Genomic DNA, 13,469 nt, shown 5'->3' with positions numbered 1-13,469 from the left:
GTAGGTGGGGTAAAAAAAGGGTTGAAACCGAGATCCGAGATCTCGGTGAGATCGCCGCCGAGATATTGCACTTTTGAGACTCGCAGGCAGTCTTGTCTTGGCTTTTCCAAAAACCGAGAAACTCGGCGAGATCTCGCCAGAGTTCTCAATTTATGGACTCGCTATCCTTATTCGGTATGGCTCAAGGGTTACCCTTCCTTGGGGACCCAAAACCTAGGTCCTCATCCCCAAATTCCTCCTCTGTTGTTAGATTGATACCTGCAACCATGGCTGCCTAAATTACTTCCACTTGGTTCTATTTCTGAAAAATTATTTAATTTTCAGATTGCTGAATCATGTGCTTGTTGATCGGGTTCAATGGGACTTTGAGTCGCACATAGTTCGAAATTTGAAATTTTGCTCATTGCGCTCATTTCTGTCTGAAAAATGCATTGTTTTGTCGAAATTTCTGTCATTTTGGCCGTTTGCCCCTCGAAATTGCCAAGCGGAACTCATGGGAGAAATACACTGTTTCGGTGAAATTTTGGTGCTCATCTCGGTCTGACCGAAACGGCAAAATGAAACGAGTTTTGAACCTTGGTCAGGCACCTAATCCATGATTTTCAGAATTGATCTTCATAGGAGAGAGTTCTCTCCATCTAACTAGGTTTGTGTTGAATTGTACATCAGTTCCCTAACTGGTTCGGTTGTTGGTTTGGTTCTTTTGTTAATGTGTGTAATTTAACCAGATTCATTGTAGGGTCTAGGTTCATTACACACATGTTAAATGTGCTAGTTTGGGATTAAATATATTAGGGCTGCAACAGGGTCGGGTTGGACCGGGCTTTTCAAAACCCTAGCCCAACCCTGAGTCCCCTTAGCTGGGCCCAGGCCCGCCCTGACCCTGACTCAGGGCCTAAATACCTTGACCCTAACCCTGACCCTGACGGGCCAAGCCCAGCCTAAGCCCGCCCTGATTGGCCCTGGCCCTACAATAATTAAATTAAAATAACAAGACTATGAAAGATATGAAAGAGGAGGCTTGAACCCAAGACCTTTTGGTAGCAATTGATTTTTACACAACACAAACTCCCAAGTGCGCTAAGCACTTCGTATATGAATAGTAGCTTCTATTTTTTAATAAATAAAGAAATTTCTTCAGGGCCAAAATCAAGGTCGGGCTGACCCGAGGTCTCAACCCTGGCCCAACCAGACCCTGGCTTAGGGTCAGGAATTTCTGGCCCTAACCCGCCCTCAGGGCCAGAAATCTTAGCCCAGGCCCTGTTCGGGCTCAGGGCGGGCCAGGGCGGGTTCGGGCTGACAGGGCCAAACTTGCAGCCCTAGAATATATCATTCCTTTTTAGTAATATTCTCAAGTTATAAATAAAGTGGTGGCCTCTGTCATCTTGACAAGCCAATCTATTATTCTCAAACCCTCTCTTTTCAACTTCGTATCAGAGACCATTACTTTTTGGATATTTTTTTATTCTTTCTTGCTAAGGAGAGCTTGGCCCCATGCATTTGAGGCTTCCGCCTCCCAAGGCTGAGCAGGGTCAACTAATCGTGCCGCCACCACTGACTTGCTGACCTACTGAGGGCAATGACGTCAACAACCACTGCCACTCACTACCAAGATCTCCGGCCTGTTCCTTCCTTTATTAGAGCTTCAAGCCCACCTTTGATTACCGCTGGACCTCTGTTAGGGATCCCAGTGCTGCCACCACATCTTGCAGGGCTTCTCAGCCCCTTCTTCTCCATCGCAGGGCTTCAGGCCCTTTGTTGCCGCCACGCTGGGCTTCCAAGCCCCTCTCCAACGTCTCACAGGGTTTCTTAGCCCCTTCTTCTCCATCATGTAGGGTTCCAGTCCCTTTGTTGCTGCCAGGCCGGGCTTCCAAGCCCCACTCCAGTGTCGCACTAGGCTTCCCAACCTCATTCCACTGTCGTGTAGGGACTCCAGGTCCCCCTTTTCATCGTCACACAGGGCCCAATGCCCCTGTCCATCTTCACACACCACCACTAGGCCCTCCAAGCCTTTGCCTCCCTCTGCTGGCCTACTCCACGCCTTGCCAAGCCTTCACCTACCACCGCCGACCTGCACCAGGCATAGTTATCAAGGCGTTGCCCATGCGTCCAGGCGGAAATATGGGAGCAAGGCTGTGGGGCGCCTTATGGTATGTAAGAAAGGCGACCGCCTTGGTCACCAAAGCGTCCCCTAGGCGACCAAGGCGACGCCTTAGGATGCCTTGTGACCAAGGCGGTCGCTTTGTTGTTAAATTTATTTTATGTATTTACTTTTTTATTCTATTTCCTAACTTATTATTGGAAAGTGTAAATGGAATATCTACACTGAGATACATTGGATCAATACTATAAAAACCCCATTTATTTATTTTTGTTGTTTTATTCTATTTGCTAACTTTTCATTGGCTGGTGTATGTATTATCAACACTGAGATAATGTTATCAAGGTTATAAAAGACTTTCTCTTCTTCTTTTTCAACTAAAATCCAAAACTGAAACCCTCGACTTTTCATCTTCGTTATTTGGGTTTGGGAGAAAAAACCTGCGGTGGAGGAACAACTCCAAGTCTCCATCAATTCCGGCATTGGTCTTCTCCTGCCAGCCGCTTTGATTCCGACGAAGCTTCCTCCGGCTACCACGTCTCCAGCAAGGTAAGTAACCTTCTACTCTTCTTCTTCTTCTCTTCTATATTTCTTATTCTGCTGCTGTGCCTCCATGTTCCATTGTCCCCTCGATTTTTCGTTTTTTTTTTCTTATGCTGCTGGTGCTGCTCCTTCAGCCTCCACCCCCACTGGCGATTCCTACCTTAGGGCCTACTGATAATCGATTTTTTTTTTCTCTTTCTTTTCGTCCTCCTCCTCCTCCTCCTTTACAATTTTTTTTCTTCCTTCTCCTTCCCTGTGACGCACTATGTTCTTTTCTTTTTTATTTTTCCATCCTCATTTCTTTGCCTATAATAAATTGAATGATATATCCTCATCCTGAGACAATGTGGACCTATGAATACATATCATAGAAGTCATTTTGTTATTTTGTCAAAATCATGATATGATAGTGTGGCTTCTCCACCCCCACCCGCAATTCTTATGCTGCTGTTCCTACCTTAGGGCCTACTGCCTAGGCACTCATTGGCATCATAGAGGTAAGTATAAATTTAGCAACCCTTTATTCTTTATTTTAATAATTTATAATGTTGTTCCACATTTATATGCTATATATCTATGATAATATGATGAACATAGTTTGTTAATTTGTTTTTTGATGAATATCTTGCATTGATTTGACTCATTAATATTTATTTAGCAAAGTAGAATTATATAATTTTTGATATGCTATTTGTGCCAAATAAAATGGTTATATAAAAAAAAGAATACTAGAACGCCTTGTTCGCCAAGGCGACGCCTTGTGGCCGTCCTATCGCCAAGGAGCTTAGAAAGGCCCTCAAACGCCGTGGTCGCCTTGCCGCCTTGATAACTATGGCACCAGGCCCTGCCAAGCCCCACAAGCCTTTGTATGCCTCTGCTAGCCTCCAACAGGCCTTCAACAGGCCCGCCAGGCCCTATCTGCCTCTCGCTGGCCTTTGCCAGGCCCTGCCTGCTCCCAACAGCTTCTCCCATTTGCTCCTAGGCCTTTGCCGGTCCTCTCTGGACATCTGCCCTATATTTGACCGCTACTGGATGCCGTGATTCGCTGCTTCCTATCAATATTTTCTTGTTGCTGACTCCTTAATTTGCTGCTTTGGGGACTATTGGTCCTCTATATTGCTACTTGGATCATTATCTTCTCATCCAGTTAGTTTTTCTCTCTCTTTTATTATGGAAAGTTCAGCAACCTCTACGAGAGGAGTAGAAGGTGGTGTGGTGGGTTGTCTGGGCACCCCTGGCCACAGCCTTACTCTCCCAATCGGACCAACTAAGTTGAATGGTTCCACTTACTTCATTTGGTCCCGAACTTGTATGCTTACTATTCGAGGCAATAACCTATTGGGATACTTGACCGGTGATACTCCCAAACCATCGGAGACTGGGGCTGCTACTACATGGGTGGCTCGTGATGCACTTGTCATGTCATTTTTAATAAATTCCATGGAACCTACCATAAGTCCCAGTTTTGTTCTCTTAAACTCGGCAAAAGAATTATGGGATGCTGTCCGGAACACTTATGCACAGATCTATGAGTTGCGTCGACAGATTCGGGAAACTACACAGAAGGAGTTCCCACTCCCTGCCTATTACTCTGCCCTTAATAACTTGTGGCAGCAGCTGGACTTCTACCATCCAGTTTCCATGATTGACCCCACAGATGCCCTCAGATTCTAGACTGAGCGCGACATGGAACGCATGTATGACTTCCTTACTGGACTGAACTTAGAGTACGATCAGATCCGTTTCCAGGTTCTTAGCCAGGACAAGTTTCCTACACTACTTGAGGCATACAATTTGGTTCAGCATGAGGAACGTCGTCAGTCCCTTATGATGGCGACTAGCAATCCTGTCTGCTCTACTCTTGCCTCTACTCCTCAGCCTGATGGGATCAAATCATCTGGTTCTGGTAAAGAGCTGGTTAAGTGTGACTATTATGGCCGTCTGCATCTCACCAAGGAAACCTGTTGGAAACTTCATGAACGTCCCAAGGGAGGGGGACATGGTGGGAACGGGGAACCACACACTCTCAAGCTCAAGTGGCTGATGCTAGTGACAGATCTTCAACAGTAGCCCCTACTTCTTCACCCTTCTCATTAGAACAGTTAGTGGCTCTCCAACGTATGATGGCTCAGATGGATACTGCTGCTCCTTCTACGACATCTTCCACCTCAGCTTCACACTTGCCCAGTCAGGTATATTCTTTGCTTCGTCCCAGCCTAGTCCCTTCTGGCTACTGGATTCCGGATCCTTGGACCACATGACCAGCTCTTTGGACATGTTTAGTACATATACCCCTTGTTCAGATAAAGACAAGGTCTGAGTTGCTGATGGATCCCTCTCTGCCATTTCTGGTAAAGGAACTGTTCCCTGTTCTCCTGCCATATCCCTTCAGTCTGTTCTCCACGTTCCTAACCTGTGTGTGAATTTACTTTCCATTTACCGTTGGCTTAAACTGCTGTGTTCATTTTTTCTCTACTCATTGCGTCTTTCAGGATCTAGTGACGGGGGCAACGATAGGATATGGTAAGGTGAGAGATGTCCTTTATTACTTGGATCCTGTTCATCCTACAACACCTCCTCCAGTCTCTGCACACATTCTTCAGGCTGATAGTCATCTTCAGCAGTTACATAAGTGGCACCATCGTTTGGGATGCCCTTATTTTCCTATTTTGAACCGTTTGTTTCCTTCTTTAATAAAACATTGTTTACAAGGAAGTTTTCTTTGTGATGTATGTGAACTAGCTAATCACACTCGTATCCCTGGATTTTTGTCTCCTTCAATTTTGACACCCTCCAATTCCTCCAATTCCCCTCCCGATGGTCGCCTCGTGGCCAAAGTTGATCCTACGGTCCATTTCAAAATAACCTTTTTGCTTTTCCCAAAAATCACTTTTCATTGACATTGTCTTCTCTTTACCGCTATTCTCTCTCTCATCTCGATTCTCTCTCTCCTCTCTACCTCTGCAACCTGTGTGCGAGAGGGACGAGAGCCTGCCGGAGTTCAAAATAGGACCATTTCTCTCTCCTCTGTAGATCTGCAACCTGTGTGCGCTTTCCTCTCAGAGAAGTTCTTCTTGGATCATATTTCTCGGCGAAAACCTCTGCATCGGAGTTCAAAATTGGACTGCTCTCTCTCCTCTCTGGATCTGCAACCTTGCTAGGCCTCTCCAGGTTCGAGACTCTCGCCTTGCCGGTAGGAGCTCTGCAACGGCTGTCTCACTTTTCGCTTTGCCGGAGGACCCAGCGGAAGTCAGGTTTGACCCTCTCTCTCTCTCTGTGTGTCTGTTGCTTCACGATGGTCATTCTAAATCACATCCCTTTAACCAATAACCCAAAACTGCATTTTCACCGTTACTTGTTTGTTGGTCTGATTCTTATGTTGTTTTTTCTTCAAGGGTTTAGCAGCTGTCTTGAACTTAATCCAATAAGCGTGTTTATCAAGTGTATTGAAAGATATTCTTTCATTGAGGTACAGACAAGAAGTGGTCATTCTGTTCTTAAAACGTAATGGTGGAACACTGTTTTGGAATTTTCTCTATCACGAGTCCACTGTTTTATGCCCTTTTTCTTAGTAGTCTGTTTTACCATTGATTAGTTATTGTTTAGAGGGTTATCTCCTTGTTCTTATGTATACAGTAGTTGCAGCTGCAGATCATTGCTCTTATATTTTCTTGTTGTCCTTTGCTCTGTTACCCATCTGCTCTGTGATCTATCTTCTTTGTCTGGATCCTTCAAACATTACTCGTAGAGTAAATTTTTTCTGATTGTGTTCTGGAATTGAAATGGGCTGAAATTAGTTTCACAAGGCCATGATGAACATACCCAACCAATGTAACTTACCAGTCAAAAGAAAGAAAAAAAGGGTCCCAGCAAATCCATATTAGGCGTGAGGGAAGGAAAACAAGAAAGCAAAGTGGCAGGATGAATACAAGCAATATACAAGCTCTACCCTTATCTGATTCAAATTTGGGCTGATCCAAAACAATTATTTATTAGTGTTTTAAAGACTAATTAAAGACTTGTAGTGAGGCCACACCATAAATTGAGATTTGGGTTCTTAAGAAATAGTAGCATATACCTGTAATTCTGAATTAATGCAACTATTAAGAGCTTCTATGCAGTAGGCACAGTTGCGCATTGATGCTCCAATTTTGAGGTATTGTTTCCATGGATGAGAAAAGTTGAAGTTACCATGAGCAGGTTCACATCTAGCAAAATTGGCCTAGAAAACAGGAATAATAACTCATAAGTGATAGGAATTAGGAAAATTAAATTTTAGGAAAGAAGAAGAAGAGACAATTACTTACAAAAGAGTCTTCTGCTCCTTTTCAATTTAAGACACATGTATCGTAATAAAGGTTTATTGGCTTTATCATCATTGTCAACATTATCGTCGCTGTTACCACCTGCTATTTTCAATTCAAATTCAAGAGAAAAAATAGGGACAAGCAGCCATATGAGCTCATAGGTAGATATGTAAAAAGCAGGTCCGATTACGCCTATTCCTAATACTACTCGAATGAAGGGTAGAATGAAAACAGATCAAAGCAAAGATATTAAGCATAACAAGCATTTCGTTGTTGGAAATAATTGTATTTTGATTGACCCAAAAAAGAATATTTATTATTCGATCCATTTTATCTCCTTGAAGTACTCAGTCACACATCCTAAATTTCATGTTAAAGGGTAAAATTTGAATCAGATAAGGGTAGAGCTTGTATTGTTTAGTAAATAGTGTTGTTGTTGTTAAGAAACTTACCATCCAAGGAATTTGCAAGTTTTTCCATATTAAGAGTGATGAGGAGGTGGTGCAACATGAAAATCTTAATCAAGTGAACCCATTATGTAACATTTATTTATCCCTAGACTAGAACTTCATTACAATTCAAGCAATATCATTCTCAGCAGCCAACCAGTTCGACGTGCTTTCTTCTCTCATAAGATTCTGGAGTAAATTTAAGGACTAAGGTCTTGAGTACCTCATAATTCAAATCCATTGAACCCTGAAACCTTAATCCCAATCTTACAAAACCCAGAGACTCAAACCCCAATTTCCAGAATAGGGTTTCATTCAACTACTCCTTCTGTGCTCTTTCCTACATTTTTTGAAAAAATAACCTAGCTATGTTCAATCAGAACCTAGTGACCAGAAAAAATAAAAACAGAACCAAGGAGAAACCAGAAGAAGAGGCTCAAGAAGAAAAGATACCCATATGAGGATACTTGTCTTGATCGACAACCCTTGTGTTCTCGAGCTTTATATTGAGGTACTGATCGACGGAATGAAGAGTCTCTTATAGCGAGATAATTCTTCAGTTCCACTGTAACTTCTTTTCACATTAAATCCTTGAAGTATGAGAAGAACAACTGCGAAGAAACACAGAATAGCAATCACGAAATCGGAACCAGAGAAAGCAAAAAAAAAAAAACCACAGAAAGAATTCCGAATACCATCTTTAGCTCTCAATCACTTGAACGAACAAAGTAGAATTCTCTAGCAATCTTACAAAGTCGTAACCCTAGGGATTTTTATCACCTCAGGTTCTGACAGAAAGGTCCTCCGGCGAAGAGCTCCAACAGCGTGTTTTTGCAAAGATCCTCCGCTGGTGTGAGTGAAACCTGGTTCGCGTGTGAGAGAACCTTAGCCTTCACATCTGAGACTGGGAGGAGTGGTAGCGGCACAGAGAAAATCTTCGCCGGAGGTTGCAGACCATCAACCACTTCGCCGCTGTGAGAGAAAACGGATTTCGGGAGGAGTAGAGAGAGGAGAGAGAAGGGAATGAACTGTATTTAGGGATAAGGGTTTGAAATTCAAAATCATCCGTTGGATTTAAAAACGAAACGTGTCAACCATCGGGAGGCAGAATTGGAGGATTTGGAGGGTGTCATAGTTGAAGGCAATAAAAATCCATCCCTTATCCACCTAGTGACAATAAAAGTAGTATTCCTTTAATCCTTTTTCTCTTATACATTTTGACTTGTGGGGACCTTCTCGTACTGTTGCTCGGGGTGGATATCTTTGGTTTATTACCTTTATTAATTGCACTCATTTAACCTAGGTATATTACCTCTATATTACTTTTATTGAGAATTGCACTCGTTTAACCTTCCCGTACTGTTGCCGTGGTGGATATTGTCGGTTTATTACCTTTATTGATAATTGCACTTGTTTAACCTAGGTATATCTTTTGCAGATAAAATCTGAAGCCTTTTCTTGTTTTCAATCTTTCCATAATATGGTTCAGACCCAGGTTCGTGTTGCGCAGTGATAATGGGACAAAGTATATAGATGGTCCCTTTCTTAAGTATCTTGATGATCATGGGATTCTTTCACAAACTTCCTGTGTTCAGACATCAGAACAAAACAGTATCCCTGATAGAAAGAACCGACATCTCTTTGAGGTTGCTCGATCCCTTATGTTTACTACCAACGTACCACAGTTTTATTGGGGGGATGCCGTTTTGACTGCTGCCTTTCTCATTAACAGGGTCCCCTCTGCTGCTCTAGACTTCAAAACTCCAGTTAGTTAGCTTCCTCACCCTGCTCTTGCTTCCCATCTTCCTCCCAGAGTCTTTGGTTGTGTTTGCTTTGCTCACAACTCTTCTCCTACTCGTTCCAACTTCCAAGTTGGACCCTTGAGCTTTCCGATGCATTTTCCTTGGCTGCTCTACATCGCAAAAGGGTACTGTTGCTATCACCCTTCCTTCCAGGAAGCTGTTTGTTACCGTGGATGTCATCTTTCATGAAGATGAGACATTCTATCCACCATCTTTTCAGGGGGGAGAGGAATCTCCAGGAAGAGATGCCTCCTCTTGTCATTGATACCATTCCTCTTTCGGGGGAGAGTGCTTAGGTAACTGGTGGAAAAGAACTTATTACCTATGTTTGTTTTCGTTCTCGTCGCCAAGAGGAAGTTGCTCCTGCTCCCACCTTGCCATGTCCTCCTACACCTCATGAGCCGGCTCTTGAACACACATCAAGTAACCTTTCTCCTTCTTCATCTATTGATGATTGCCCTATTGTTATCAAAAAAGGAGTTGGATCGTGTACTCAACACTCCATTTCTAATTTTGTTTCCTATGAATCTTTGTCTCCTACCTATCAGGCTTTTGTTTCTTCATTATCCTCTGTTCCTATCCCACAAGGTTGGAAAGAATCTATGTCGGACCTAAAATGGAAGACTGATATAGTAAACAAAATGTAGGCCTTGAAGAAAAATGATACTTGGGAGCTTGGTCCCTATCCTAAGGGAAGGGAAAGAAACCAGTTGGGTAGAAGTGGGTGTTCACTATGAAACAAAATACAGATGGAACTATGGCCTGGTACAAGGCGAGATTAGTTGCCAAAGGATTCACTCAAACTTATGGCATTGACTATCGAAAGACTTTTGCCCCAGTTACAAAAATGAACGTTGTTCTAGCCCTGTTGTCTTGTGCCGCAAACCTAGGATGAAATCTCCAGCAACTAGATGTGAAGAATGCTTTCCTCAATGGCGACCTTGAAGAGGAAGTTTACATGGACATCCCTCCTTGTAAAACCTACCCTTAAACCGGGTCTAACTAAAATTGTATGATTTCAGGTTCTGGTTCAGCAACTATGTATGCCTCAATGTTGTGGGCCTTATCGGTTGAGGATTTGGACCAATCCCCCAGTTCACCAAAGGTGGATCCCGAAGAATCAACTGATGCAGCTATCTTAGGACTTGAGGAACCGGACGGGACCTCGCATATAAGTTTTGCATGCGACAAGTGCTGGGTGGAGCATATGCAAAACCTGTCAATCTCTTAGGCCGGATCATAGTTAAGACCCCGTTAGTAATGCTATATAAAACTAATGTCTTATTTGTGCAATATTGGCAGAAATGTAATTTTTCCCCTGTGGGACCCACATGCTCGATCTGGGTTGAGTTGCTGCATACCATCACGGCCGGGCTCTCATTTATGTAGCGGGATATCATTCCCGAGACTTTACTATAAATTTTCTTCTGTTAAGTACCTTTTAAGTAGTTTGAAGAAACTATTTCACCAAACTAATTCTTATGAGGCCTAAACTAGATGGACCCTAGTATGACTTACTTATATAAGGAAGATTTAGCTTTAGAAACTCATTTCTATCTGAAACCAAATCTGATTTTGCTCTGGAGAAGAAGAAGGGAAAAGGGAGAAAACTTGGAGAACTTGGCTTTAGAGAGAGAAGGTCTGGAGAATAGCTGATCAATTGGGCTGCTGCTACCTCCTCCTTTTGAATCCCATTCAGGTAGGTTGCAAACCATTCTGATCTACCCTATCCTTCTCTTCTTTTGGTTTCAGCTAGGTTTGTAACCCAATCGAACCAAAACCTAGAAATTTGGGGAAATGATTCTAAAAGCTCTAAACCTTACATGCATTTGGATTGATTCAACTCAAATGGTGTAATATTTCACTCCCCTAAGCCAACTTGGGATTTGGGATTTGGGATCTATGCATGGCAAGATCAATGAAAATGAACTCCAAATCCGTATACTGTTTCAACCACCAGATGGAGTATCAGCCATCCGACCGGTCAATCGGTCCTCGGGCTAGCCTGCATCCGGTCCCCCTCTGCTGGCTCTGTTTTTGCCCTAAATGGTTTGGACTTTACCTTGGGTTTATTCCATAACCTAATTCATGTTGTATGCTATAAAATTAGGATATAATCTTCTTTTGGTGAGGTTTATTTGTGAGTTGGATATTCTTTTAGTTGGATAGTCATCCAACTCAAAGTAAGTGGGAATTGACTTTAATTTGAGTGTGTTTCTTATTTGTTTTTCCTATATTATGCTTACTGTATCTGTACATTCTCCATATCAGAGTTATCATATGTATTTTTTAGCTTATCTTTTATGCATTAGATGTATGCATGATGATAGGTTGCATTCCATAATGCATATGCTGATATGCATAATATTATGAATGATATAATGAGATAGTATGATGTATGAGATTGAGAGATGATGTTGGATCTGGTTTGATATTTTATTTACTATGGAACTGTGTAACATACATGTTAGAAAGTACATCTGGCTAGGATATCTTACACCCTATGCTACGACCCTTGCCAATAGGAGTGAGGTGTTGGATAACCCATAGTAGGTCTGAAGGGATGATTCCGGAATGTCATTTGTTGTCTCCTAGGTCCGTTGTGTGCTTCCGGAATGGGATGTACAGTAGGGTTAACATTGGGGGTTTGTTGGGGACCGATGTGTGATTCCGGTACTGGCAGATGTACACTGTAGCAGAGTGGTATTCTTGGGGTTCGATGTGTGATTCTGGAACTAAGAATATCATACCCATGACAGTAACATATAACTTCATGAGACCTAGATCTGTTATTAGTTGCATGATTAAACTCGAGACATGCATCATGGACTATATGCATCTGTTTGCATGTTTCCCCTCACTGGGCTCAGTGGAGCTCATCCCTTGGTATACCTTTATTTTAGATATGGTAGCTGGTGTGATGATGATGGATGTGGATCCTTCATCTCAGTTCGTTGTCAAGCAAGGAGCAGACATTGGTGGTGTTGAGCAGGATAGGCAAGGAGATACACGTGATGATGATAGTATACCTTAGTGGCTACTGCTTGAAGTTGTTGGGTGATGGTTTATATTTTGACCAACTTATTAAGTTTCCTTTTTATGTAAATTAATCTTTTTGGATATTATGTATATATAAGAATGATTGTAAAGCTTAGATCAACAGTATGATTAAATAAATACTTATGTTATCATTTAGTATTATGTTACTGACGTTTATAATAGTATTTTGATCTTCTGTTGCATTCTCTACTTTCTTTATTGATCATTATGACTTGTAATTGTGAGGTAGGTCATAGAACTGAGACCCTAGTGGTTTTGGGAATGTCTGTGGACATTCTGCCACATAATCCGGGTTAGTCCGGATGGGGTGTGACACTCCTGGCTTTGACTCATCTACTACAGTTGGCAAGATCTTTCGACTTAGAAAGTCTCTCTATGGCCTGAAACAGTCTCCTCGTGTTTAGGTTTGCAGGTTTCAGAAAGCAATGGTCAAGTATGGCTACAAGCAAAGTAATGCTGGTCACACCTTGTTTTTCAAACACAACGACGGAAAAGTCAAGCTTCATTGTGTATGTGGGTTGACATAGTGATCACCGGTGATGGCGAGGTAGGAATTTCATCCTTAAAGATCCGGTTGGCAGTTGAATTTGAAACTAAGGATTTGGGACATCTCAAATTCTTCTTGGGGATTGAAGTAGCCCGATCAAATAAAGGGTTCTTCATTATCTCAAAGAAAGTATGTCGTAGACCTTCTTCAAGAAACATGGATGCGTAGATGTAAACCTGATTCACCCATTGAAGTTAATCACCAACTAAGCAGCTTGGGTGGTGACCCTGTAGACAAAGAGAGATATCATTGTCTTGTAGGAAGGCTTTTCTATCTCTCCCACAAGAGACTAGACATTGCCTATGCTGTGGGAATTGTTAGTCGGTTTTTTCATGATCTGAAGATAGCTTACCTTGAAGCAGTATACAATACACTTCGGTATTTGAAGTCAGCTCTAAGGGAATGAATCCTTTTCTCAAACAATGGAAGTCTAAAGTTGGAATCCTGTACTAATGCTAACTAGGCTGGCTCTATTGATGACCGAAGATCTACTTCAGGCTACTGTACACTTCTTGGGGGGAATTTGGTTACTTGGAGGAGTAAGAAACAATCCATGGTTTCCAAATCCAGTGCTATAGCAGAATACATGGCAATGGTACAGGGAGTTTGCGAACTCATTTGGTTGAAGAAACTTCTCCAGGATCTAAGAATAGCACCAGG

The 13,469-nt window shown here is 42.3% G+C and overlaps 1 protein-coding gene and 1 long non-coding RNA gene across 2 annotated transcripts in view; both read left to right on the top strand.

Moving 5' to 3' along the window:
- The window catches only part of LOC122644204 (syntaxin-22-like), a 28,332-nt gene that overhangs the window by 4,465 nt on the left and 10,398 nt on the right, over positions 1-13,469 (top strand). The gene's annotated exons all lie outside the window — the stretch shown is intronic.
- On the top strand, positions 7,860-12,774 carry LOC122644208. The gene is made up of 3 exons (XR_006330253.1): positions 7,860-7,933; positions 9,327-9,332; positions 12,763-12,774. It is a non-coding gene; the product is annotated as an uncharacterized LOC122644208 (long non-coding RNA).

This window comes from Telopea speciosissima, chromosome 10 (assembly GCF_018873765.1).
Source record: "Telopea speciosissima isolate NSW1024214 ecotype Mountain lineage chromosome 10, Tspe_v1, whole genome shotgun sequence".
NCBI lineage: Eukaryota > Viridiplantae > Streptophyta > Magnoliopsida > Proteales > Proteaceae > Telopea > Telopea speciosissima.
Note: the sequence above shows the minus strand (reverse complement) of the source record. Positions and strands in the feature narration are given on the sequence as shown.